Source organism: Triticum urartu, chromosome 4 (assembly GCF_003073215.2).
Source record: "Triticum urartu cultivar G1812 chromosome 4, Tu2.1, whole genome shotgun sequence".
Classification (NCBI taxonomy): Eukaryota; Viridiplantae; Streptophyta; class Magnoliopsida; order Poales; family Poaceae; genus Triticum; species Triticum urartu.
In genome coordinates, this window is record NC_053025.1 from 177,375,427 (window position 1) to 177,402,621 (window position 27,195).

A 27,195-nucleotide genomic window follows, 5' to 3' on the forward strand; every position below is an offset into this window, starting at 1 on the left:
ACTGTATGGCTGCCCGGCCCCTCCGTCCCAGAGCTCTCTCCAGGCGTCGTCCATGGCACCGCAGCACACAGTAACTGGTAAGGAAGCGATGGCATCATGCTGCGCCGCGTTCCTCGCCGCCCGCGACCGCACACATGGTAAGGAAGCGATGGCATCTCGCCGTGCCGAGTTCATCACCGACGGCGGCCAAACAGTTACATGGGCGGACTTTGAGGCTGCCATGGCCAAATGGGTGGTGGATCTAGAGGCAGCCAAAGCCGCACAGAAGGAGCGGAAAAGGCATAAAGTAGTCAAGAAGAGAGAGTCCTGCCGCCGCAAGAAAAAAGAGGCCGCATGCCGTGGTGAGGAGAGCTTGGCGGAGATCAAAGCACGATGGGCTACCGCCTATAAGGCCGGGAAGGAGAACACGGGCGTCTGGCCAGCATGCCCTGATGGCAGCATGTGAGAAGTAGTTTAAGTTTGTAGTATTAGAGCAAATTACCAGTAGTACTTTAAGTTTGTAGTATTAACATACAATGTCGGTAAGAACATCCTTTGAGGGCTTTGAGCATTGATTATCATGTGTGCCCGTGTTTTTTTTGCGTTAATCATTAGAAGATCACAAAACACACGGTTTCTATGCCGTACCCGGCTTGCGTTTTTTTGCATTAATGACCCATAAGTCAGTTATCTGTGCGATATTTCCTAATAAACCAGGCATACATTAACCGAAAAAAACAAGTACACATGTACATTTTTTGGAGACGGGATCTGCCAACTTTCTTTTTTCTCGCACACGAGTATTTTACGCGCTTCGTCTGTGTTGTGTGTTTCCCCCGCCCAAGATTCATGTTTCGCACCAAAATTTTCATTAGGCACGTGATTTCAGAATTTATTCCTCCAACCACATCCCCTTACCCTCAGTATCCCCCTCCCTCGCCCCTTCCCCTACCGGCATCTCAAACCGCCACCGCCGCAACCACAGCTTCAACCACATCTACGTTCTGCTCGGATCCAGTCAGGTAACCCACCGATCTCTATCACGTCTCCGACCCGATTGCTTAAATGACGCCTGCAAAACATCCTCATGCCTCCAAATCCCCCCCGCCAGGAGCTGATGGCGGCCATGGCGCGATGGCCGCTGTGCGTGTTGACCCAAAGGAACACCTCGCCTTAGCCGCCGCCGACGACATGGTGCAGGTTCTGGCCCAGATGAAGTCCCCCAGCGACTACCCCCGAGGACTTAGCAGGTAAGATCTGACCAGCTACCAATACCACTTGCAACGACTATGATTTGTATGGTTGATGTATTAAGCATGTTCGTGCCTTGTTTATTTCAGTACTGCACACTGTGTCATGTTCAAATATTACCGTGTCCAGCTCAATTTCACCAATACTAGGAACAAACTTACAATACATGACTCAGGATATCACTAGAGATGCTGCCCATTTGCTATTTTTCGTGGATGCTAACCCTGTTGTACTTAACATGCCTGTCCATTGATATGTCTCCAACATATCTATAATTTTTGATTATTCCATGTGTTTTGGATGTTTAATGGGCTTTAATATGCACTTTTATATTATTTTTGGGACTAACCTATTGATCTAAGGCCCAGTGCAAATTGTTGTTTTTTCCTATTTCAGTGTTTCGCAGAAAAAGAATATCAAACGGGATCCAAACAGAATGAAACCTTCGCGAGGATCTTTTTTGGAACAAACGCAATCCAGGAGACTTGGAGTGGAGGTCAAGGAAGCAACGAGGCGGCTGCGGGAGTCCTGGACTAAGGGGTCCTCGGGCGTCCGGCCTGTTAGCCATGGGCCGGACTGATGGGCTGTGAAGATACAAAGACCGAAGACTCTACGCGTGTCCGGATGGGACTCTCCTTGGCGTGGAATGCAAGCTTGGTGATCAAATATGAAGATTCCTTTCACTATAACTGACTTCGTATAACCCTAGTCCCCTCCGGTGTCTATATAAACCGGAGGGTTTAGTCTGTAAGGACAATCATAATCAGATAGGCTAGACTTCTAGGGTTTAGCCATTACGATCTTGTGGTAGATCAACTCTTGTAACCCCCATACTCATCAATATTAATCTAGCAGGACATAGGGTTTTACCTCCATCGAGAGGGACCGAACCTGGGTAAACATTGTGTTCCCTGTCTCCTGTTACCATCAACCTCAGACGCATAGTTCGGGACCCCCTACCCGAGATTCACGGATTTTGACACCGACATTGGTGCTTTCATTTAGAGTTCTGCTTTGTCATCGCCAAGAGGTTCGATGGCCCGCTTCAATCATCCACAACGACATTATCCAGGGAGAAACCTTCCTCCCCAGACAGATCTTCGTGTTCCGCGGTTTCGCTCTGCGGGACAACTCGCTTGGCCATCAAGAGCAGATCGATAGCTATGCCCCTGGCCATCAGGTTAGATTTGGAAGCTTGAAGTACGCCGTGGACATCCGCGGAGAGTTGATCTTCGACGGATTCGAGACCGCGGTAGTAGCCGCTCCCTGTCACCATGATGAACATGGCTTAAACCTGTCATCAAACTACACCCAGGAGATAGAACCTTCAACTGCTCCAGCCTTAGATCCGAAGCAGATCACGCCATCCGAGGATGGGAGGCTCGGCCCCGCCATGGAGGCCACAGACTCAGCGGCGTTGGAGCCGCACACAGACACAACACCAAGTGAGATCTGTGTTGCCAGAACCTCGGACACATTTCCAGCTACAGGTTCCAAGGCATGTGCGTCCATGCACGACGAACTTGATCGGGCGTCGATCATTGAATTCAGCTCTGCAGACATCTTTCGACACTCACCTTTAGGTGTTGTGCTAAATTCATTAAAAACACTCTCCCTAGCGGGGGACTCACAACCGAATTATATCTGGTTTGAACTGGAGGCCAATGAGGGAGAATTTCGTTTCCCACCCCCCGCCCACTTAATAGCCACTGTCGAAGACCTAACTGACATGCTCGATTATGGCTCCGATGACATCGATGGTATGGACGATGATTCCGGAGAAGAAGAGGCCCAAAACCCGCCGTTTACCAAACGTTGGACGACCACTTCCTCGTATGACGTATACATGGTGGATGCACCAAAAGAGAATAGCGGCGATGATAAGGAAGATCCGATTGAGGATAAACCTCCCGAGATACAACCAAAGCGCCGACATCGGCGGTGTCGCTCTAAATCATGCCACAACAAAGACAGCAACACTGACACAGGAGAGGATAACACTCCGGATGGTGCCGAAGACAATGAAGACCCCGTTCATCCAACTTCCGAATAGGACGAACGGGAAGACAGGCAAGTTAGCCCTGGTGAACAGGCCACGCACGAAGACTCGGAGGATAGTAATTATCTTCCGCTCTCTGAGGATGAGGCGAGCCTCGGCACTGAGGATTTTATCATGCCCGAGGAACCTCTCGAGCAGGAGCGCTTCAAGCGCCAGCTAATAGCCACTACAAGGAGCTTGAAAAAGAAACAACAGCAGCTTCAAGCTGATCAAGATCTGCTCAATGATAGATGGACTGATGTCCTGGCAGCCGAGGAATACGGCCTCAAGCGACCACTCAAAAGTTACCCGAAGCGCAAACTACTACCTCAATTCAATGATGAGGCGCTGGAGCCCGTACCATCAGCGCACAATGTGGCCGACCAACCACCATGTGGCCGGGACAAAGTGGCAACGCAAGCTGAACACCAGCCCGCCTTACCTTGATGTAAAGGCAGAGACAAAACTGCTCAGGGATACACGTATGATCTCCGGCAGGGCCTGAAAAATAAAACAGGTCCGGCCAGATCGATCTATGGATCACGGGGGCGTGCCTCGACGTGCGACGACGGCTATCAAGCCGAACATGGCAAGTATAATTACGTCCAAGCCGAAAGCCGCTAACGGACTCCAACCGAACTACGTCACGAACTGGCTTGATATAGAGGCGCCGCACACCCTCTCTGCTTCACTAACGAAGTCATGGAACATGAATTCCCATAAGGGTTCAAACCCATGAATATCGAATCATATTCATATGGCCCGCGACGATGATCTTCATGCCATTAAATACCTCCCCCTAAACTCAAAGGGCCAGCCCTACACTGGCTGAATAGCCTGCCTGAAAATTCCATTGGCAGCTGGGAGGACTTGGAAGAAGCCTTCCTTGACAACTTCCAAGGTACATATGTTCGACCTCCGGATGCCGATGACTTAAGTCACATAATTCAAGAGCCCGGAGAGTCAGCCAGGAAACTCTGGACTAGGTTCTTAACTAAAAAGAACCAGATCGTCGACTGTCCGGATGCCGAAGCCTTGGCGGCCTTCAAACACAACATCTGGGACGAATGTCTCGCCCGACACCTCGGCCAAGAGAAGCCAAAGTCCACGGCAGCCCTTACGGCACTTATGACCCGCTTTTGTGCAGGAGAAGATAGTTGGCTAGCCCGTAGCAATAATAGGGCAAGAGAACCTGGCAATGCCGAAGCCAAGAGCAGCAATGGCAAGCCCTGGCGCAATAGACACAAGCGTTGAAATAACGGTGACAATACCGACGACACGGCGGTCAACACCGGATTCAGCGACTCCAAATCTGGCCAGCGAAAGAAGCCGTTCAAAAGGAACAATTCGGGCCCATCCAGCTTGGACCGCATACTCAATCACCCATGCCAAATACACGGCACTCCTGACAAACCAGCCAACCACAACAACAGAGACTGCTGGGTTTTTAAACAAGCCGGCAAGTTAAATGCCGAGAACAAGGAGAAGGGGTCGCAAAGCGAAGACGATGACGAGGAGCCCCGGCCACCGAACACAGGGGGACAGAAGAAGTCCCCCCCAGGTTAAAACGATAAACATGATATACTCTACCCACATCCCCAAGAGGGAACATAAGCGCGTGCTCAGGGATGTCTACATGATGGAACCAGTCACCCCAAAGTTCAACCCATGGTCTTCCTGCCCGATCACTTTCGATCGCAGGGACCATACGACCAGTATTCGTCATGGCGGTTCGGCCGCACTGGTCCTCGACCCAATCATTGATGGATTTCACCTCACGCGAGTCCTCATGGATGGTGGTAGCAGCCTGAACCTGCTCTATCAGGATACATCGTGCAAAATGGGCATTAATCCATCAAGAATTAAGCCCACAAAGACTACCTTTAAAGGAGTCATACCAGGTGTAGAGGCCCACTATACGGGCTCACTCACACTAGAGGTTGTCTTCGGATCTCCGGACAATTTCCGAAGAGAAGAGCTGATCTTCGATATCGTCCCCTTTCGCAGCGGCTATAACGCACTACTCGGATGAACCGCATTTGCACACTTCAGCGTGGTGCCACACTATGCTTATCTTAAGCTCAAGATGCCCGGTCCATGCGGCGTCATAACAGTTAATGGGAACACGGAACGCTCCCTCCATACCGAGGAGCACACCACCGCGTTAGCAGTAGAAGTACAGAGCGGCCTCCTCAAGCAGAACCTTAATTCGTCGGCCGAACTCCCAGACACTGTCAAACGAGTCCGGACTACTCTGCAGCAGGACAACCCAGCTCATCAAGAGCTCGACTAGCAACTCGGCCTCCGTCCCCGTCCCATCCAAGAAGCGGCATTCGTACCGCTCGTACATAACTACGCACTCAAAATACTATGGGCATAGACGGAGGCATAACTATCTTGTGATCCATAATACGGCTCGACCGCTCCTGGACACACACACTTCCCATTTTTTCCCTCTTTTTCCTTTTCAGGTCCTTTTTTTGCAGGTTTCTTCTGACGACCTGATCATCAGTCCTCTCGGCAGGATGGATACACCAAGGTGGCAAGAAGCACTGGCGTACAAGGGAATTCTTAGATGGTCTCTTTAACGATCATTCTACCTGCCTTCAAGACCCGCGCGCAGCTGTCCCTTGGTTAGGGCATGTTAAATAGCCTGGTTACTTATCGCACCAATTGTACGAATACGCTTACGTATTAATCAAACTATAATGGAAATAGTTTGCGGCCCAACTTCTGTGGCACTAGCTTACTATACTTTTTGCCCTTTTTGTTTGATGATTTTCTCAAAGTTGCGACCATACACTTTGGTACGCTTTAATCCGCCAGGGGATCCATCATGACCCATAATACGGCAACAAAGTCCGAACACTTTCCACAACATAGTTCGGCACCCTGAATTTAGCATTATATGCATTGGCTCTGAATCATGTCTTTGGTCAATAGTTGGGTTGCCCGGCTCCTGTGCTTACTACCTTACATTCCACTATATCGGCTAGCATAGTAAAGGGAGAACTATTGCGATTGTGTCCTGGTTTATCCGGATGAGCACCTCAGTAGAGAAAGCCGAAAACTAACTGTCATGATGCGGCGACAGCCGGTCAGCTCTTCGGAGGGTTCAAATCTTTAGCGATTTTTTCCGCATTATGCGATGAATTGGCTTTTTACCCGATCAGGTGATTACAGTACCCTAGTTCGGATACCAGGGGCTGCGCCTAAAATTTTCATTGTAGAACTCCTATGGCTAAGTGAGGGTGATAAAGCCACATAGTCCGATTGCCTGGTTCGTTGCACTAGACAACTCCTTTAAGGACCAAATAAATTGGATCAAGTGTGTTTAGATTCCATCCCGAACATCCCCATAATACCTACGTGGGGGCTGAAGCTGTCGACTGGCCAACTCTCAAAATTTCATAAACACGGCCACACAGGAGGTAAAATATTAAACAAACATTATATTACATAGCCGAAGTTGTTTTATAATACAGGGTGAGACAATATAACAGTATTCATTCAAAAATTACATCCCTCGTACACTGTTCCGCCATAATACGGGATCCCTCAAGGACTTTGCTAAAATATCGCTCGGGCGTGCGGTACACCTTTCCCGCGAGCGGTCCTTCAGTCGCGACCGTGGCAGCATTCATCTTCGCCCACTTCATCTTGACACGGGTGAAGGCCATCCGCGCACCTTGGATACAAACCGATCGCTTGATGGCGTCAAGCCGAGGGCAGGCATCAACTAGCCGCTTCACGATACCGAAGTAGCTGCTGGGGATAACTTCGGCCGGCCACAGCCGAACTATCAAGTCCTTCATGGCCAGTTCGGCCACCCTATGCAGTTCGACCAGCTGTGTTAGCTGGTCGCTCAAGGGCACCGGATGTTCTGGCGCAAGATATTGCGACCAGAATAGCTTCTCCGCCGAGCTCCCCTCTCCAGCTCGAAAGAACTCAGAAGCGTCAGAAATGCTGCGCGGCAGATCTACAAATGCCCCTAGAGATCTCCAAATACGGGTCAGTAGGAGATACCTCTTCTTCACATACTTGCTTTGCATAATAAAAGCCTTTCCCGCCGCGATCTTTTTGGCCTCCTGGATTTCTCGGAGGGTGCCTTGGGCTTCGGCTCGGGCCTATTGTGCACTCTGGCGAGCCTTCCCAAGTTTGGATTCTTGGTCTGCATGCTGACGCTCCAAGGACTCGTATTTCCTCAAAGCGTCTTGAAGCTCCTGCTGGACCTCCCCAACCCTAGCCTCATGCTTTTTCCGGATGGCTCATTCCTTCGCCGCCCTCTCCTCAGCCTCAGCCAACACTTTTTTGAGGGTTTCAACCTCAGTCATTGCTCCTGCAAACATCACGACACTACAATCAATATACATCATTTATTCTTTCCGAATATATGACAAGTATCCACATACCTTGCTTATCCTCCAGTTGCCTTTTCACAAGGCCGAGCTCTTCTTCGTCCCGCTCCGGACTCTGCTTTAGTCCGGAGACCTCAACGGCATGAGAGGTGGCGGCCAGCAGCGACGCCTGTGTTCATAAGACATATTTAGTTAGTTTCCTTCGAAAATTACTTGATCCTCTGTCCGGCTTTTTTTCTGAACACCGGACAGTGTCTCAGGGGCTATACTGTCTATATTGGGACTTTCTCTTTTACGTTGCTGACCTCAAAACCTGTCAGCAGGCTGCTGCAGGCTTCGGTTAGTCCGCTCTTGATGGACTGAACCCTCTCAATCACCATACCCATAAGGATACGGTGTTCATCCACAATGGAAGCGCCTCGTAGCGCTTCCAACAGATTATCCGATGCCTCTAGTTGGACAGAGGTCACCGGCGAGATAGGCACACCTCCTTCTCTCGAAGGAGGTTGCTCGCCGGATTCCGGAGCCGTATAGGTCTCCGGAACCGTATCCGGCTAGGGGCCAAACTGAGCACGACCCCCATCGTCGGTCTCCATGGGGATCTGCTCTCCCAGGTGTTCGGCGACCGAGGTTTCGCCCTCCGTTGCCTCCCTGGCGGCCTCCTGAACCTGCCCTTGGCTTGGGAAGGTCCTTCAGGACAGCATCTCGGCATCGCCCTTGTCCTTGGGAGAGTAAGAGGCCGGCGGAGACTCACTGGCCATCGCCTTCGAATCCAGTGAACCTCCTGATGAGGATCACAGGGAGCTGTCATGGGCCGGACTGCAATAGCATGATTAAACATGTTGATACCAAGAAGAAGAGAGGCCGGGTACATGGATGTATGCAGGTTTCTAGTACTTATGATGTGACCATGGGCTTATTTCGGGGGCGTCGCTCCGGGCTGCTATCAACGTCCCATGCGGAGTTATCCATAAGGGTGCCTTTCCCCCTCTTGGGTGCCTCCGCCTCCAGATTTGCGGAGGCCGCCCTCTTCTTCCTCCCCCCATCAGGGGTAGAGTTACTTTCTTCCTCCTCCTCGTCGTCATCTTCGGCGGTGGAGGAGTGAGTCTTGTCTTCGGACGACACGTCCGAAGCTCCCTTGCAGCGGGGGCCACTCCAGACCCCCTTGGCCTTCTTCTCCGGCGCCTGACAGGGCGCCGGGACCAGCATCTTCACCAGGAGCAGGATGACTGGTTCCTCAGGTAGCAGAGCCAAACATTATCCGCTCCGCTTTCTCTGTCCATACCTGAAAAAAAATAAAAATATTAAAGTTTAGATATCCCCCTTGAACAAGCAAGTAGAGGATACGCCTTGAGACATGAAAGACTTACCTCACTGGCAGGATGGACAAGATCATGCCTGCGGTCCGAGTCTATGGCCGGTGGCGTCTCATTGCCCTTAAAAAGCAACTTCCAGGCATCTTCGTGAGTAGTTCCGAAGAGCCTTTCCAAGGTTTGGTGCTTCTTCGGAATGAGTTCCCATAAAGGGCAAGTTCGACTTTGGCATGGGAGGATCCGGTGAACTAACATCACTTGGATCACATCGACGAGCTTGATGTTTTTATCCACCATGCTTTGGATGTGCGTCTGTAGCGCTATCAGTTCATCCGACGAAGACCAATTTGGGCCCTTCTCTATCCAGGAGGTGAGCCGCGTTGGAGCTCCGGACATGAATTTGGGAGCCGCGACCCAGGTGGTGTCATGGGGCTCTGTGATATAGAACCACAGTTTTCGCCACTCCTTGACGGTCTCCACAAAAGTACCTTTGGGCCATGTGACATTGGGCAGCTTGCTCACCATGGCACCTCCGCACTCCGCGTGCTGGCCATCCACCACCTTCGGCTTCACGTTGAAGATCTTGAGCCACAATACAAAGTGGAGTTGGATGCGGAGGAAGGCCTCACACACGATAATGAATGCCAAGATGTTGAGGAAAGAGATCGGGGCTAGATCATGGAAATCTAGCCCGTAATAGAACATAAGTCCGCGGACGAAAGGGTGGAGAGGAAACCCTAACCCGCGGACGAAGTGGGGGATGAACACCACCCTCTCGTTAGGCTTCAGGGTGGGGATGATTTTCCCCTTGGCTGGAAGCCGCTGGGCGATTTCTTTCACCAGATACCTGGCCTCCCGAAGCTTGGTGATGTCCTTCTCCTTAATGGAGGAGGCCATCCACTTGCCTTGCCCTCCAGATCCGGACATGGTTGAGTGCTTCCTTGAGGTGGAAAAGATGAGGACTTGGGCCCTGGAGCTCGAGAATGGAAGGGCAGAGAAAGAGACAAGGCATGGGCGAAGAAAGGGAATCCTTATCTCCTTATAAAGGCAGTGAATATCAAGCGCCTCCCCACTCACCTTAAAACTCACCTGTTCCCAAGGGCTGTGCAAACGGTATGGTTGGATTACCCATGCCCGTATTGATGAGAATCCGGCAATAGGGGGACACGATCTCTGCTTTAACAAGACGTGCCAATAAAACCGCGTCTCGAAATACGAAGCGGCAGGCCGAAAAATGGTTCGAAATAATGACCGGTCAGACAAGATGTCACATTGCAAAAAGTTGTCAGCAGATTTGACTCGTGAAATATTGAACTCTCTGCGGTTGTGCGTGGTACTTGTGTTACATATACGGATACATTCTTTGCATCCGAAGACTATTTTGGAGAAGGGAACCCGCCTTGCAATGCCGAAGATAGTCTGCACGCCGGACACCTCGTCATTGAAGCCTGGTTCAGGGGCTACTAAGGGAGTCCTGGACTAAGGGGTCCTCGGGCGTCCAGCCTGTTAGCCATGGGCTGGACTGATGGGCTGTGAAGATACAAAGACCGAAGACTCTACCTGTGTCCGGATGGGACTCTCCTTGGCGTGGAAGGCAAGCTTGGCGATCAAATATGAAGATTCCTTTCACTATAACCGAACTTGTATAAACCTAGTCCCCTCCAGTGTCTATATAAACTAGAGGGTTTAGTCTGTAAGGACAATCATAATCAGACAGGCTAGACTGCTAGGGTTTAGCCATTATGATCTCGTGGTAGATCAACTCTTGTAACCCCCATACTCATCAATATTAATCTATCAGGACGTAGGGTTTTACCTCCATCGAGAGGGCCTGAAGCTGGGTAAACATTGTGTTCCCTGTCTTGTGTTACCATCAACCTCAGATGCATAGTTCGGGACCACCTACCCGAGAACCGCCGGTTTGACACCGACAGCGGCCACGAGATAGGGCGGCGTGCCCAGGGGGCAGGCGCGTCCCCACCCTCGTGGCTCCACCGACCTACTTCTTTCACCTATATATACTCTTATACCCTGAAAACATCGAGGGGAGCCATGAAACCACTTTTCCACCGCCGCAACCTTCTGTACCCATGAGATCCCATCTGGGGACCTTTTCCGACGATCTGCCAGAGGGGGATTCGATCGCGGAGGGCTTCTACATCAACACCATAGCTTCTCCGATGATGTGTGTGTAGTTTACCACAGACCTTCGGGTCCATAGTTATTAGCTAGATGGCTTCTTCTCTCTCTTTGCATCTCAATACAAAGTTCCCCTCGATGTTCTTCGAGATCTATTCGATGTAATTCTTTTTGCGGTGTGTTTGCCGAGATCCGATGAATTGTGGGATTATGATTAAGATTATCTATGAACAATATTTAATTCTTCTCTGAATTCTTATATGCATGATTTGATATCTTTAAAAGTCTCTTCGAATTATCAGTTTGGTTTGGCCTACTAGATTGATCTTTCTTGCAATGGGAGAAGTGCTTAGCTTTGGGTTCAATCTTGCGATGTCCTTTCCCAGTGACAGCAGGGGAAGCAAGGCACATATTGTATTGTTGCCATCGAGGATAAAAAGATGGGGTTTATATCATATTGCTTGAGTTTATCCCTCTACATCATGTCATCTTGCCTAATGCGTTACTCTAATCTTATGAACTTAATACTCTAGATGCATGCTAGATAGTGGGCAATGTGTGGAGTAATAGTACTAGATGCAGAATCGTTTCGGTCTACTTGACACGGACGTGATGCCTATATTCTTGATCATGCCTGGATATCATCATAACTATGCGCTTTTTATCAATTACTCGGCAGTAACTTGTTCACCCACCATAATATATGCTATCTTGAGAGAAGCCACTAGTGAAACCTATGGCCCCCGGGTCTACCTTACATCATATGTTCCCATCAACTAGCCATCTCTATCTCCGTTTATTTTGCAATCTTTACTTTTCAATCTATACAACAAAAATACCAAAAATATTTATCTTATTATCTCTATCAGATCTCACTTTCGTAAGTGACCGTGAAGGGATTGACAACCCCTTTATCGCGTTGGTTGCGAGGTTCTTGTTTGTTTGTGCAGGTACTAGGCGACTTGCGTGTAGTCTCCTACTGGATTGATACCTTGGTTCTCAAAAACTGAGGGAAATACTTACGCTACTTTGCTGCATCACCCTTTCCTCTTCAAGGGAAAACCAACGCATGCTCAAGAGGTAGCAAGAAGGATTTCTGGCGCCGTTGCCGGGGAGATCTATGCTCAAGTCAAGACATGCCAAGTACCCATCACAAACTCTTGTCCCTCGCATTACATTATTTGTCATTTGCCTCTCGTTTTCCTCCCCCCTTCACCCTTACCGTTTTATTCGCCTCTTTTCCGTTCGCCCTTTTTCCGTTCGCTTCTTTTCGCTTGCCTCTTGTTTGCTTGTGTGTTGGATTGATTGTTTGTCATAGTGGGTCAAGATAATACTAAATTGTGTGACTTTTCCAATACCAACAACAATGATTTTATTAGCACTCCGATTGCTCCTCTTACCGATGCTGAATCTTGTGAAATTAATACTGCTTTGCTGAATCTTGTCATGAAAGATCAATTTGCTGGCCTTCCTAGTGAAGATGCCGCTACCCATCTAAATAGCTTTGTTGATTTATGTGATATGCAAAAGAAGAAAGATGTGGATAATGATATTGTTAAATTGAATCTATTTCCGTTTTCGCTTAGAGATCGTGCTAAAACTTGGTTCTCTTCTTTGCCTAAAAATAGTATTGATTCATGGAATAAGTGCAAAGATGCTTTTATCTCTAAGTATTTTCCTCCCGCTAAGATCATATCTCTTAGAAACAATATTATTAATTTTAAGCAACTTGATCATGAGCATGTTGCACAAGCTTGGTCGAGGATGAAATTAATGATACGTAATTTCCCTACACATGGTTTGAATTTATGGATGATTATACAAAATTTTATGCTGGATTTAATTTTGCTTCTAGAAATCTTTTAGATTCGGCCGCGGGAGGCACTTTTATGGAGATCACTTTAGGAGAAGCTACTAAACTCCTAGATAATATTATGGTTAATTATTCTCAATGGCACACCGAAAGATCTACTAGTAAAAAAGTTCATGCGATAGAAGAGATTAATGTTTTGAGTGGAAAGATGGATGAACTTATGAAGTTGTTTGCTAGTAAGAGTGTTTCTTCTGATCCTAATGATACTCCTTTGTCCACTTTGATTGAGAATAATAATGAATTTATGGATGTGAATTTTGTTGGTAGGAACAATTTTGGTAACAACGCGTATAGAGGAAATTTTAATTCTAGGCCGTTTCCTAGTAATTCCTCTAATAATTATGGTAATTCCTACAACAACTCTTATGGAAATTTTAATAAGATGCCCTCTTATTTTGAGACTAGTGTTAAAGAATTTATGAATTTGCAAAAGGATATCAATGCTTTGATTGAAGAAAAATTGCTTAAGATTGATGAGTTGGCTAGGAACTTGGATAGAATTTCTCTTGATGTTGATTCTTTGAAACTTAGATCTATCCCACCTAAGCATGATATCAATGAGTCTATCAAAGCCATGATAATTTCCATTGATGAGTGCAAAGAAAGAACCGCTAGGATGCGTGCTAAAAAAGATTGCTTTGTGAAGGCGTGTTCTTCTAGTTTTCATGATAATAATGATGAAGATCTAAAATTGATTGGTGTGTCTCCTATTAAGTCTTTGTTTGCCAATATGAATCTTGATAAAGATGGGACTAGATATGAGTCAACTTTAGTTAAAAGGCGTCCCAATGATTCGGAGTTTTTAGATCTTGATGCAAAAATTAATAAAAGTGGGATCGAAGAGGTTAAAACTTTACATAGCAATGAACCCACTATTTTGATTTCAAGGAATTTAATTATGATAATTGATCTTTGATAGATTTTATTTCCTTTTTGCAATCCGTGCTAAATTCTCCTCATTCTTATGATCAAAACAAAGCTGTTACTAAACACATCGTTGATGCTTTAATGCAATCCCATAAAGAAAAACTTGAACTAGAAGTTTCTATCCCTAGAAAACTTTATGATGAGAGGGAACCTACTATTAAAATTATGATTAAAGATCATGAATGCTATGCTTTATGTGATTTGGGTGCTAGTGTTTCCACAATTGCAAAAACTTTGTGTGATGTGTTAGGTTTCCGTGAAATTGATGATTGTTCTTTAAATTTGCATCTCGCGGATTCCACCATTAAGAAACCTATGGGAAGGATTAATGATGTTCTTATTGTTGCAAATAGGAATTATGTGCCCGTAGATTTCATTATTCTTGATATAGATTGCAATCCCACATGTCCTATTGTTCTTGGTAGACCTTTCCTTAGAACGATTGGTGCAATTATTGACATGAAGGAAGGAAATATTAGATTCCAATTTCCGTTAAGGAAAGGCATGGAACACTTTCCTAGAAAGAAAATTAAATTACCTTATGAATCTATTATGAGGGCAACATATGGATTGCATACCAAAGATGACAATACCTAGTTCTATCCTTGTTTTTATGCCTAGCTAGGGGCGTTAAACGATAGCACTTGTTGGGAGGCAACCCAATTTTATTTTCGTTCCTTGCTTTTTGTACCTGTTTAGTAATAAATAAATCATCTATCCTCCGTTATGATTGTGTTTTTTATGTTTCAATTAGTGTTTGTGCCAAGTAAATTCTTTAGGATCTTCTTGGATGATTGTTATTTGATCTTGCTGTAAAAAATAGAAAGCATGCGCTGATGAGTGTAATTTTCATTGTTTACCAGAGAGCGATAAAATACTGATTACAACTGAAGTAGATCAATATAAATATTATTTAGGACTTCCTAATTTCTTAGGATTTTTGGAGTTACAAAAGTATTCGAAACCTACAAATTACTACATACTGTTCTGTTTTTGACAGATTCTGTTTTTCGTGTGTTGTTTGCTTATTTTGATGAATCTATGGCTAGTATTGGGGGGTATGAACCATAGAGAAGTTGGAATATAGTAGGTTTAACACCAATATAAATAAAGAATGAGTTGATTACAATACCTTAAAGTGGTGGTTTGTTTTCTTATACTAACGGAGCTCATGAGATTTTGTGTTGTGAAGTTTTCAAGTTTTTGGGTAAAGATTTGATGGATTTTGGAACAAGGAGTGGAAAGAGACTAAGCTTGGGGATTCCCAAGGCACCCCAAGGTAAAATTCAAGGACAACGAAAAGCCAAAGCTTGGTGATGCCCCGGAAGGCATCCCCTCTTTCGTCTTCATCTATCGGTAACTTTACTTGAGGCTATATTTTTATTCACCACATGATATGTGTTTTGCTTGGAGCATCTTGTATGATTCGAGTCTTTGCCTTTTAGTTTACCACAATCATATTTGTTGTACACACCTTTTGGAGAGAAACGCATGAACCGGATTTTATTAGAATACTCTATGTGCTTCACTTATATCTATTGAGCTAGATAATTTTGCTCTAGTGCTTCACTTATATCTTTTTAGAGCACGGTGGTGGTTTTATTTTATAAAAATTATTGATCTCTCATGCTTCACTTATATTATTTTGAGTCTTTTAGAATAGCATGGTAGTTTTCTTTGGCTATAAAATTAGTCCTAATATGATAGGCATCCAAGATGGGTATAATAAAAACTTTCATATAGAGTGCATTAAATACTATGAGAAGTTTGATTCTTGAGAGTTGTCTTGAGATATAAAGGCGGTAATATTAGAGTTGTGCTAGTTGAGTAATTATGGAATTGAGAAATACTTGTGTTGAAGTTGGCAAGTCCCGTAGCATGCACGTATGGTAAACGTTGTGTGACAAATTTGAAGCATGGGGTGTTCTTTGATTGCTTTCCTTATGAGTGGCGGTCGGGGACGAGCGATGGTCTTTTCCTACCAATCTATCCCCCTAACAGGCCAAAACTAATATCAGGCCAAATTACTAAGTGGGCCTTTAGCAAGTGGGCCCAAAAGCATAGTGTCCAGTCAACGGGCCGAATCTGATATGGGCCATAATTTAGCCCAAAGCCTCTTAATGGGCCGGACCTGATCTAGGCCGTAATTTGGCCCAGAACGTGGTAGGCTTTTAACGGGCCGGATCTCATATGGGCCACTATTAGGCCCGGAGCATGGCAGGCCATTAATGGACCGGATCAAATATGGGCTGGCATTTGGCCCAAAACATGGCAGCCAGTTAATGGGCCGGCCTACTAGGGTCCTCAAAATCTTGTGGGCCTACAGCTGGGCCGGCCCATTAATGTCAGAGAAATCTCGTGGGCCTTTACCTGGGCCGGCCCATTATGACCCGCAAGAATCTTGTGGGCCTTTACCTGGGCCAGCCCATTATGGCACAAAAAAAATCTCGTGGGCCTTTACCTGGGCCGGCCCATTATGGCCTGCAAAATCTTGTGGGCCTTTAGCTGGGCCAGCCCATTATGGTCCGCAAAATTTCGTGGGCCTTTAGCTGGGCCGGCCCATTATGGTCCGCAAAATCTTGTGGGCCTCTAGTTGGGCCGGCCCATTTAAACTTGTTGGGCCGTGCCACGTGTCGACGTATCATAGGCGCCTTCTATCCAGTGAGTGGATGACATCTGTCCCGACGATGAGCCGACACGTGTTTCCTCTAGCCAATGATGATTTTACACATGGAAAATCGCCATTGGTCGGGGCTGTTAACGGGTTATCGGATCCAAAACCTGACCCGATAGCTTAACGGCGTTCCGTTACGGTGGATGCCATGTGTCGTTCACCCTTGACGAAAGCACTTCTGTGACGCGCGATTTATCGTCATGGAAGTGGACACTTCTGTGATGATAATTTTGGTAATGTCATGGAACACTTCTACGACAGCACAGGTATGACTATCTTGATTCCGTCTTAAATTTGTCATGGCTGTACATGCATGACAAAAAAGCGACCTACTATGACAAACACGTATCATCACGGAAGTGTATTTTTTTGTAGTGTCTATGTTAGTGTCGTCTAGGGAAAGGTAATGATCGGGTGCTTACCCCGGGTACTTGAGGTACCGCGGGTCGTGGATGACACGGAAGTTCCCCAGATCTTGTGGGTAAAGTGTGCAACCTCTGCAGAGTGTAAAACTATTCGAATAGCTGTGTCCACGGTCAAGGACAGTTGTGTAACCACTCTTGGGCTACGTCCACTTGTTTACAAACCAGTGTGTGTGGGAAGAACCACTTGGGTCAAGTGAAAGGACTTGACATGGAGGAGTTGGGTTGGTGCCCACTCCCTTTATGTTGATATCTGTAACCAGTTCGTAAGGTTACTTGAATTCATATGATGCATGTTTTACTAGTTGTTGAACATGTCATAACACAACAAAATTAGCTTTCTGCAAAAATTTACCTATGTCATGCATTGTTGTATCTCGAGCCAAAACATGGGTTGCTTGCGAGTACATTCAAAGTACTCATTGGCTTGCCACTAGTTATTTAATTGGCCAGGAATGGAAGAACGGGAGTTCGAAGAAGAGTTCTTTGGAAACGAACATGCGAACTAGGACGTTTCCCTGTCAGAATGCCTGTAGGGTTAAGGCAGATGTCATGGGTCCAAGTTATCGATGAAGATTTCCGCTGCGAAGTTATACTCAAGACTTGACAATAATGCTCATTATTTATGTAAGATGGTATGTATGGATGTAAGACTCTTGTTATACAGCTTCCGTGTGTTCACTGAGCATTGATCTCTGGGATCACTATACACGTGCATTCGGTGATCACGACTTATGAGTCGGGGTCCCCACATTTTGGCTCTAGGTCGAGAAGACCTTGCCCAATACTCAACCACCACCAATACCCCAGCCTACACTATGTACCTCGTGAACAAAGTCTTCATGGAGTACTCGAACAAGCTGGTTGTCATCGTCATTTGGTGATATACTTGTCTACCCGAAGACGGAAGAAGAGTCGTTCAGCTGGTTAGGGAGCATTTGAAGACCGCCATGTCAAGGAGGAAGAACTATACCAACCACCATCCTTAAGAAGTACACTTCTGCATCGAGGACCATGTTTATCTGCAAGCCACTCCTCTCTAAGGAACCAAGCATTTCCACGACAAGGAAACCCACACCAAGATTCATCAGCCCTCTTCGAGATCACTCCAAGACGAAGGGTAGACGGCTACCAGCTGGAGTTACCGCCTAAGTTACCTACTGTGCGCAACGTTTTCCACATGACACAAAATCGGAAGTGTTTCCAACTTCCTAACTAGCCCGATCACTAACAAGGACATCGATCGCCAAGCCATCGACCCCTAGCCCAACCTGATCTATGCAAGAAACCCCTTAGCAACCTGGATCAAGCAGAACGTCATACATGAAGTCACACCATCAGGTACTTCAGGGTTCAATGGAGCACCACACGGAAGCAAAAGCAGTATGAGGACGTGAAGACTGCCATGTGTGTAGGACATAAAAATAATTTCATGCAAAAATATTTTGGCCAAAAAGTATTTTCTAGATTAGGTTTTCCAAAAACCCCTCAATTGAGACTTGAACTACAAGTACTTAATGAAGGGTGTGAAAAATCTTTCAAAAATTATATTTGAATCCTATTAGATATAGGACTCCCAGAAACCACAAAAATATTATTTTAAAATTTATTTTCCTATTTTATCTAAAGGGTTTTCCTTAAGGCGAGAAATGGTCTTTAATAGGCTAAAATTATTTTAATGGTTCAAAAATATTTGAGAAAATTTAGGGAAGCTCAGTGGACATATATTTCCCATATATATGAGTCTCAACACATGGTCATGTTCAAAATGTTGGACAAAACCCTCCAAAACCATTTATGTATATTTCAAGCATTTGAAATATTTCTATATGAAATATTGTCAAATAAATCCAAGAAAATTCTAGAAAGTCAAATATTACTAATGTGTTGATCTTGCCAAGTTTTATTCCAATCAAAATAGTTTTGGTTCATAAAAGTGTCCCAAAACCATCCCTGTCCAGATCCAAGTTTGAACAACTTTACATTGCCAACTTTTTCCAATTGCCCCCAAACTTTGTGGTCATGCTCACAACCCAAAATGATGACACTACACAAAGTGGTGCATCAAGGGGAATGGTTTTGCATGACTAGATCTTGGAAAACTCATTTCTGTTGATTTCTAGGGTTTACAAAAAGTTGCATTGGCAACTTTGTCCAAACAAGCTCAAAATTTGTGGAACACCCTATTTATATGTATATTTCATCTTGTTAAGTCTCATAGCAAGTGGAATTCATTTACTTGCCCAAACCAACAACAAACACTTTCTGCCATTTTACCAAAACAACTACTTTGACCTCTTCCACTAATCTCCATGACTCCATCTTTTTACCACAGCTGGCCTTGGTCACCTTGCACCCCCATTAACAACTGCAAGTCCACAGCTCCATTATTGTTGGGGTAAAACCTCTCTTTCCCTCTCTGGACAGCCCCTTTACCCCCCTCTCTCAACCCAACTCCTCGCCTACTGGCTCCCCAGGGCATCCAATGCCCCTCCCCTCTTCTTTACTACCCCCTAGAGCTACCAGACAACTTTGTCAGCGCCCACACCGACTAAAATATGGCCATGCCGGCCATACGCGCGCTCTGGAGCACGCTAAAGTGTGCTCCCGCACTGCAGTGGCGCCCTGCCCAACACCTCCGGCCACCTCGGGCCTCCCCAGCGTGTCTCATGAGGCTGCCTCGGCGTCTAGGACACGGCAAGCTCCCGACCCCCTCCTAAACCTCTCTCCTCTCCCCTCCATGAGCTCACCCGAGCGCGCCAAGCCCATTTAAGCCACCCTGACTCTCTCTCTCTCGCCTCGGTTCGAACCTCCTCTCTCCTCTGCGCCTCTCAGACACCCCCTCACCCCCTCGTGCCCTCCTGCCCTCTCCATGGCCACCATGTTCGCCGTCGGCCTCCACTTTGCTCCGGCGAATCAGAGCCCCTCCCCCTCTCCTTAGACCTCTAGGAGAGCCTCCGCTAGGCTATGGAGCTCCCCCACTCCTCTCCGCCTCGTCCCGTGCCTCGTGGTGCCAGTGCCGCCAACACCGGATGGGGCCGTCCACCATGATCGCCACCGGATGCGCTCCGGCCATCCCCTGCCGTCTCCGGGGGCTCCCCCTGACGCGTCTCTCCCCGGTGACCCCTCCGGTGGCCGGATCTTGGCCGGGGGTGGCCTGTGCCTCCGGGGCAAGCGCCGGCCGGCACTCAGCCGCGGCCTCGATCCCCTCTGTCGCGGGCACGGGAGGAAGGAGACGACCCTATGGGTGGGCCCCGCGGGTCAGTGACTCAGCCGGCGGGCCCCGGCGTTTAAGTGGAGGCGGGATCCGGGAAACCGTCTCCCCCGCAGGGAAGCGTACTCCGCTAGTCCGCCTTCGGCGTGGCCCTCCCTAGCCGTGTGGCCGTGCAGCTGGGCCGGCCCAATGCGCTGCGGCGCTATGCTGTGCTTCGTGCGCAGTATAGGTATAACCCCCCTTCCTTTGTCCTTTTCTTTTTTCTAGAAATTTGTAAAATCTCCCAAATATTCATATTATCTCCAAATTGGATGATTCAAATTTCTAGTAGTTCCTAAAATCATGCCCTATCACATGGTGCTATTTGCACATTTTTCTAGAACACTTTCCTTCACACATATTAAATAAATCCTATTTTCTTATTTCTGTGCTGAACTTTAGAAAATCACAGAGAGCCCAAAATTGATCCAAATGCCATGATTCAAATTCCGAGATACTTATAAGTTCATAACTTAGAAATGGAACATTTTTTATACCTTATGTGCCACATGAAATATTGGTCCATTTCTCCATATATTGCCAACCTTGCAAATTCATAGGAAAATCATTTGAACTCCAAATCCAGTGAAACCAACTCCTAGATGCTTCTAAAATCATTCTTTGTTAAAGGGTGCCTTTGCTCATTTTTAAAAATAATATTTCTGTACACTTCTTGCAAATCCAGAAATCCCTTGATTCCATCATATTGAAATGTTCAGAGATATCCATTGATCAAAGCCCAATGAAACCACTTTGGTCATTCCTCATATGACCAAAGGTATCCTAGAAAAGTCCAACTCAAATTTTAGAGCACTTTTATTTTTGCCTTGTTGTGTTGCTTATTGTGATTGTTTTCGATGTTAGTTGACCAAGTAGACGGAATGCTTGGAGAAGGAATAGAAGATTTCAAGACTCTGATTAACCAGGCAAGTAGCGCTTTCACCATGATGAACCATTTTACATCATTATAGCATTTTCGTTACTTCACTGGGTGCTTGATATACCTTGAATGGCAACCTTGCTAGGCTTGCCTCCGTTGCATACCCTATTGATACTTGCATTGTTCTTGACTCTATCCTTGGTTAGAGTTGTGCTGGTGGGTTGTAGAAATATGAGTAAATGGCTACGCAAAGTGGGTCACTCAATGGAAAGAAACAAGTGTGGTTTGACAAAGTTGCAAACAACCCCAATGGGTGCCACTGATGCCCCTGGGAGATGATCATGAACTAGGTCACTACTTGGTGGAGAAGTAGTGTACCGAGGCTTGATAAAAGTGTTGTTTAAATAGACGGATTAGATTTAAGATTTGTCGAGCGTCCCAACCAAACATGTGCAACCACTCTACCCTTATATGGGAAAGGGCATTATTGATTACCTAGGCCGATACTAGCATGGTGCCCACATTACTAGTGACGGGGGTGACATGAGGTCACTGTTGGGACGGGGTCGTGCCAGGTAGGGCGGCCATGACAGTTTTAACAGGGCACCGGACACACCATTGGTACCCCGTGCTTGTGGTATGTGATGAATATGGGAGCGTGGCTCCACAAATTTTAAGATATGAAATGTTGGGCACGGGGGATGCTACCAATTGAGTGGACTCTATGTTAGTGCCGTCTAGGGAAAGATAGTAATCGAGTGCTTACCCTGGGTACTTGAGGTACCACGGGTCATGGATGACACGGAAGTTCCCTGGATCTTGTGGGTAAAGTGTGCAACCTCTGCAGAGTGTCAAACTATTTGGATAGCCGTGTCCACGGTCAAGGACAGTTGGGTGGTGCTGCTTAGACTATGTCTGTATGTTTCTGGCAAACAACACGGTTTGTTTATATTGTCGATGTGTTTCGTGAGGAAGTTACGATGAGCTTGAGCATGAGTTGTTCATAACTCTTTCTCGATGTTGATGTCTGTAACCTCCAGATACTTGTTGCAGACGCATTCATGTCCTTGATAAATGTTGATCATTCTTGCATGAGAAAAACTAGCTTTCCGCAAAAATGCCAAATTAGCAGTAGGGCCTTGCATAATTATTCCGTTATCACTCTTGGGTTGCTTGCAAGTACATTCAAAGTACTCATTGGCTTGCCACTAGTTATTTTATTGGTCAAGAATGAATGACTAGGATATGATGAAGAATAATTCGGTGACGAACATGTGAGCTAGGACGCTTCCGAGTCAGAATGCCTGTAGGGTTAAGGCAGATGGCATGGGTCCAAGTTGTCGATGAAGATTTCCGCTGCGATGATATACTCAAGACTTGACCATAATGGTCCTACCTGTCTAATATGGTATGTATGGATGTAAGACTCTTATTATTCAGTTTCTCTGTGCTTAGTGAGCATTGATCCCTGGGATCACTGTACATGTGCATTCGGTGATCACAACTTATGAGGGGGGGTCCCTACAACCCGGCCCCGCTATCAACCAACATCTTCATGACTTTGAGGTTGCGAATTGTTGGAGAGACCAACAACGGAAAACACCCTACCACGGTGGCGTGGTCAGGATGGTCCTCTTCTTCGAAAATGATGGGCGTGTGTGACCATTTGAGCGGCTTCCGAGATTCCGCGCTGGCTCCACGACATTGACCTCACGCACTCACTGTTTAAGTTGGCGGTGAGAGGAGCGCAAAGATGCACCCCCGTCAATGCACAGGGAGTTAGTGGCCTTCTGGAATTCCTACTCGCTGGTTTCCTCGTCATCCCTCCATCACTCTCATCGTTGCAAACTTCCTTCTCGCAGCCCCTGGCGGGCTTTCCTTGGTTCTGAAATGCCTTGCCAAGGCGATTTTCTTCACCGCCTCGGCCCTTTCCGCGAGCGCTATTCTGACCTTTTTCCTTGTCACACTTCTCTTATTCAGCCCTCTACTTCATGACGAGCTGCTCTACCTAATAACACTCTTGGAGATCATGGCCTTTGGTCCGATGAATCTTGCAATACGGCCCATCGCCTTTCCTAGCCTTCTTGGTAGCCACAGCCTCCCGACAGTCAGTGCACGTGGCAACTTCCTTGCCGGGGGCTTCCCCTTAGCCTTCTTGCTAGTATTAGGTGTGCTCGATCCTTCAACGACCATCACTGCCTTATCCTTGCACCTTCTGTTGTGCTTCTTGCTCTTCTTCTTTTGACTGGTGGACTCATCGTCATCCTCTGAGTCGATGTCGACGCAATCCTCTCTCCAGGAAGTTTCCTCCCTTCCTCAACCTGAGCACACTAGTCCACCAAGGTGTAAAGCTCCTTCACAGTCTTGGGAAATCATATGTTCATCTTCGAACGTATCCTGCGGTTGTGCACATTGGATTGGAAGGCAGCTATCACAGCCGCGGAGTGGATATCTAGGATATTTCTGTGGATTCTGCTGAATCTTTGCAAATACTTCCGTAGAGTATCTCCTTCTTTCTGCTGGACAAGCTGCAAGTCGCTGGGCCATCCTGGTTCTTGATGGCCGCCCGTGAAGGCGCCAATGAACTCATGGCACAGGTCAGCCCATGACGAAATGAACTTCTCCGGCAGGTGCATCAGCCAAGACCTCACATTGGACTTGAGTGCCAAATGGAAGTAGTTGGTGAACACCTTCTCATCTCTTCCCCCGACAGCTTGAACAGTGATAATGTAAATGCATAAGAACTCTGCCGGGTTCATCCTCCCGTCATACTTCTCAGGTATCTCTGGCTTGAACGTGCGAGCGGATGGCCAGCGGACTTGCCGTAGCTCACCAATAAAGGCAGGGCACCCAACCTCGAAAGGAAGGCACCGCCATCCTTGAGCACATGCTTGTCAACGCCGGGGCCATCGCACCCACCGATCCGACGGTGGTCATCGCGGCGTCGCTCAATGACGACGCGCGCGCCTCCCCTCCGCCGGTCCTTCGGGGCTCGTCGCTGGCCTGGATGTGCTCGAGGGTCGGAAGAGGCCATCAAGACTTCGTCGGGTTCTTGATTCCGCAGCTCCCACACTGGTTGCCCTGGTTGGGACTGCACAGTGGGGGTGCCCCCTTCCATACGGCCAGCAACATGAGCTGTTTTCGTCGCCTGGGAAGGCCGTGGCAGGCCAACTCACCGTGAGCCCCCAGCCTCGGCGAAGCCAATCAGACTTTGAATGGTGGCTCTCCATTCATCCATCTGATCGTCCACCGCCGGGAACCTCAACAACAGCTGGGCCCGCGCCATGGCCTCCGTAGCGGTGCTTGTTAGCCGAAATGATGATGTAGACCGCATCTCAACCGGCTCCTAACGGTGCCGGTGGTGACTGCGACGCGCCCTCGCTCTTGCGAACCAGCCGCTTGGATGGCATGGTGACACGATGAAGGCACTTGAGGACCAGTGGCACCATTGGGCACAGTCACGGGGTCAACCCGCTCCGAGGGAGGCGCGCGCCCCGCGGCCACGCTCGTTGATGTAGGATAGAACCCTAGGTGGTCGATCTTTCACGATTGGAGCGAATCCCACAAAGAACACGAAGAACATGAGGGAAACACGAGGGGAAACATGAGAGACTCACTCAAACCAACTAGAACGATCACACATATGCTAGATCCTCGAAACACAAAAGTGATACACTAGCCATGATCAACAAGGGACGACACATAAGTTAACCGGTTCTTCTCCGTGAGGAGGTCTTGAGTTCTTCCCGTAGATGGGTCTTGAATCCGCTTGGGGGATCTTCTACGAAGAGGTCATCAACTCTGGGAGAAGATAACCAAGTGGATGAGCAAAGCTCCAACACAAAAACGAGATAAGCCTTTGCTAACCCTATTATGGAGCTAGGGGACGAGTATATATAGTCCAAGGGGTAGGTTGGGGATACATGGGGTGAAACCCCTTTCACTGCGCATAGGCAGGGCGGTAGTACCGGCCATGGGGGCCCTTGTACCGCTGGGAGCTTAGGTGCAGGTTCCTGGAGGTGCTTTTGGAGGTGCTTGGTGGTTCTGCCGGTGTTTGGAGATGTTGTACCGGTCTGATGGCTGCTACGGGGATAAACTGGCACTGTACCAGCCTTGCGCCGCTCGATCACAGAAGCTAGACCGGTAGTTGGGCGGTAGTCGGGCGGTTGTACCGGTTGGGCGGTACATGGGCGGTTGTACTGGGATTTCTGGACTAGGTAGATTCTCTTTCATGAACTTGATGTCCATCTTGCACCATCACTTCTCCTTGGTTGCTTCCTTGGTACCTAAGCACACAAAGCATCTCCGTTTGAGGTAGTAGCCATGTCTCAAGTGGGTCAAAGGGGAGTTCAACAAGGAGAGAGTTAACCTCGTTCTCGATAACCCTTCCATGAGCTCGTGTCATCGGTCCACGTGGTGTCTTGGGAGAGGAAGGTAGATCCATGGGGATGGCCGAAGGATGCTCCACATCATCTCCTCCCCTCCCCCCTTGGGAAAGATCCGACCTCGGATAGAAAACCTCATCACCATGGTAGGGAGAGAGTTCTTTAACATTGAATATGTCACTCACGGAGTACTTGTCGCGCGGGATGTCGATCTTGTAGGTGTTGTTGTTGTAGCGTTCTAGCACCTTGAAGGGTCCGTTGGCTCGAGGTAGAAGCTTGGACTTGCGTTCATTGGGGAAGCAGTCCTTGCGAAGGTGTAGCCACACAAGATCTCCGGTGTTGAATATGATGGGGTTCTTGTTAGTGTTGATCTTTGTCGCGAGGCGTTGTACTCGGCTCTCAATGGTGTGCCTTGTATATTCATGCACCTTCTTGAGATAGTTCTGATGTCTACTACGCAAATTTATTCTTGTAGACATGTATCAGGCCTCCAAGCGCAGAGTTTTGTAGGACAGTAGCAATTTTTCCCTCAAGTGGATAACCTAAGGTTTATCAATCCGTGAGAGGCGTAGGATGAAGATAGTCTCTATCAAACGACCCTGCAACCAAATATAAGAAATCTCTTATGTCCCCAACACACCCAATACAATGGAAAATTGTATAGGTGCACTAGTTCGGCGAAGAGATGGTGATCAAAGTGCAATATGGATGGTAGAAATATATTTTTATAATATGAATAAATAAAAACAACAAGGTAGCAAATAGTAAACGGGCACAAAACGGCATTGCAATGCTTAAAAATGAGGCCTAGGGTCCGTACTTTCGCTACTGCAATCTCTCAACAGTGCTAACATAGTTGGATCATATAATTATCCCTCAAAGTGCAACAAAGAATCACTCCCAATCTATTCAAGAGTTCGTACTAAAATAATGCAAAGCTATTTTTTCCGTTCGATCTATCCTAGAGTTCGTACTAGAATAACACCAAAGCATATTCGTATTCACATTCATAATACTCAATCCACACAAAGAACTACAAGAGACCACAAAGTTTCCATCGGAGAAAAGATAATAAAAACTTTCATCAACCCCTCTGCATAGATTACCCCAATATCATCGCGGGATTCCGCAAGTTGAGTGCCATAACGTATATCAAGTGAATCAACATGATACCTCATTGTCACCTCAAGTATTCACACCGCAAGACATACATCATGTGTTCTCAAATCTGAACATTCAATCCGACATGACAAAACTTCAAAGGGTAAAGATTCAATTCATCACATCAAGGGTATAGAGGGAAGAAACACCATATGATCCGACTATATTAACAAAGCCCATGATATAGATCACAAGAGAGAGAGAGAGATTAATCACATAGCTACTAGTACAAACCCTCAGCCCCGAGGGTGGACTACTCCCTCCTCATCGTGGTGGCCGCCGGGATGATGAAGATGGCCACCGGAGATGATTCCCCCCTCCGATAGGGTGCCGGAACAGGTATAGATTGGTTTTTGGTGGCTACGGAGCCCTGCGGCGGCGGAACTGCTAATCTAGGTTAACCCCAGGGGTTTCATAATATTTGGGAATTTATAGTGCAAAGAGGGAGTGCGGAAGGCCACCGAGATGGGCACAACCCACCTGGGCGCACCGAGAGGGGGGCCTGGTGCGCCCTGGTTGGCTGTGCCCCCCTCGGGGCACCC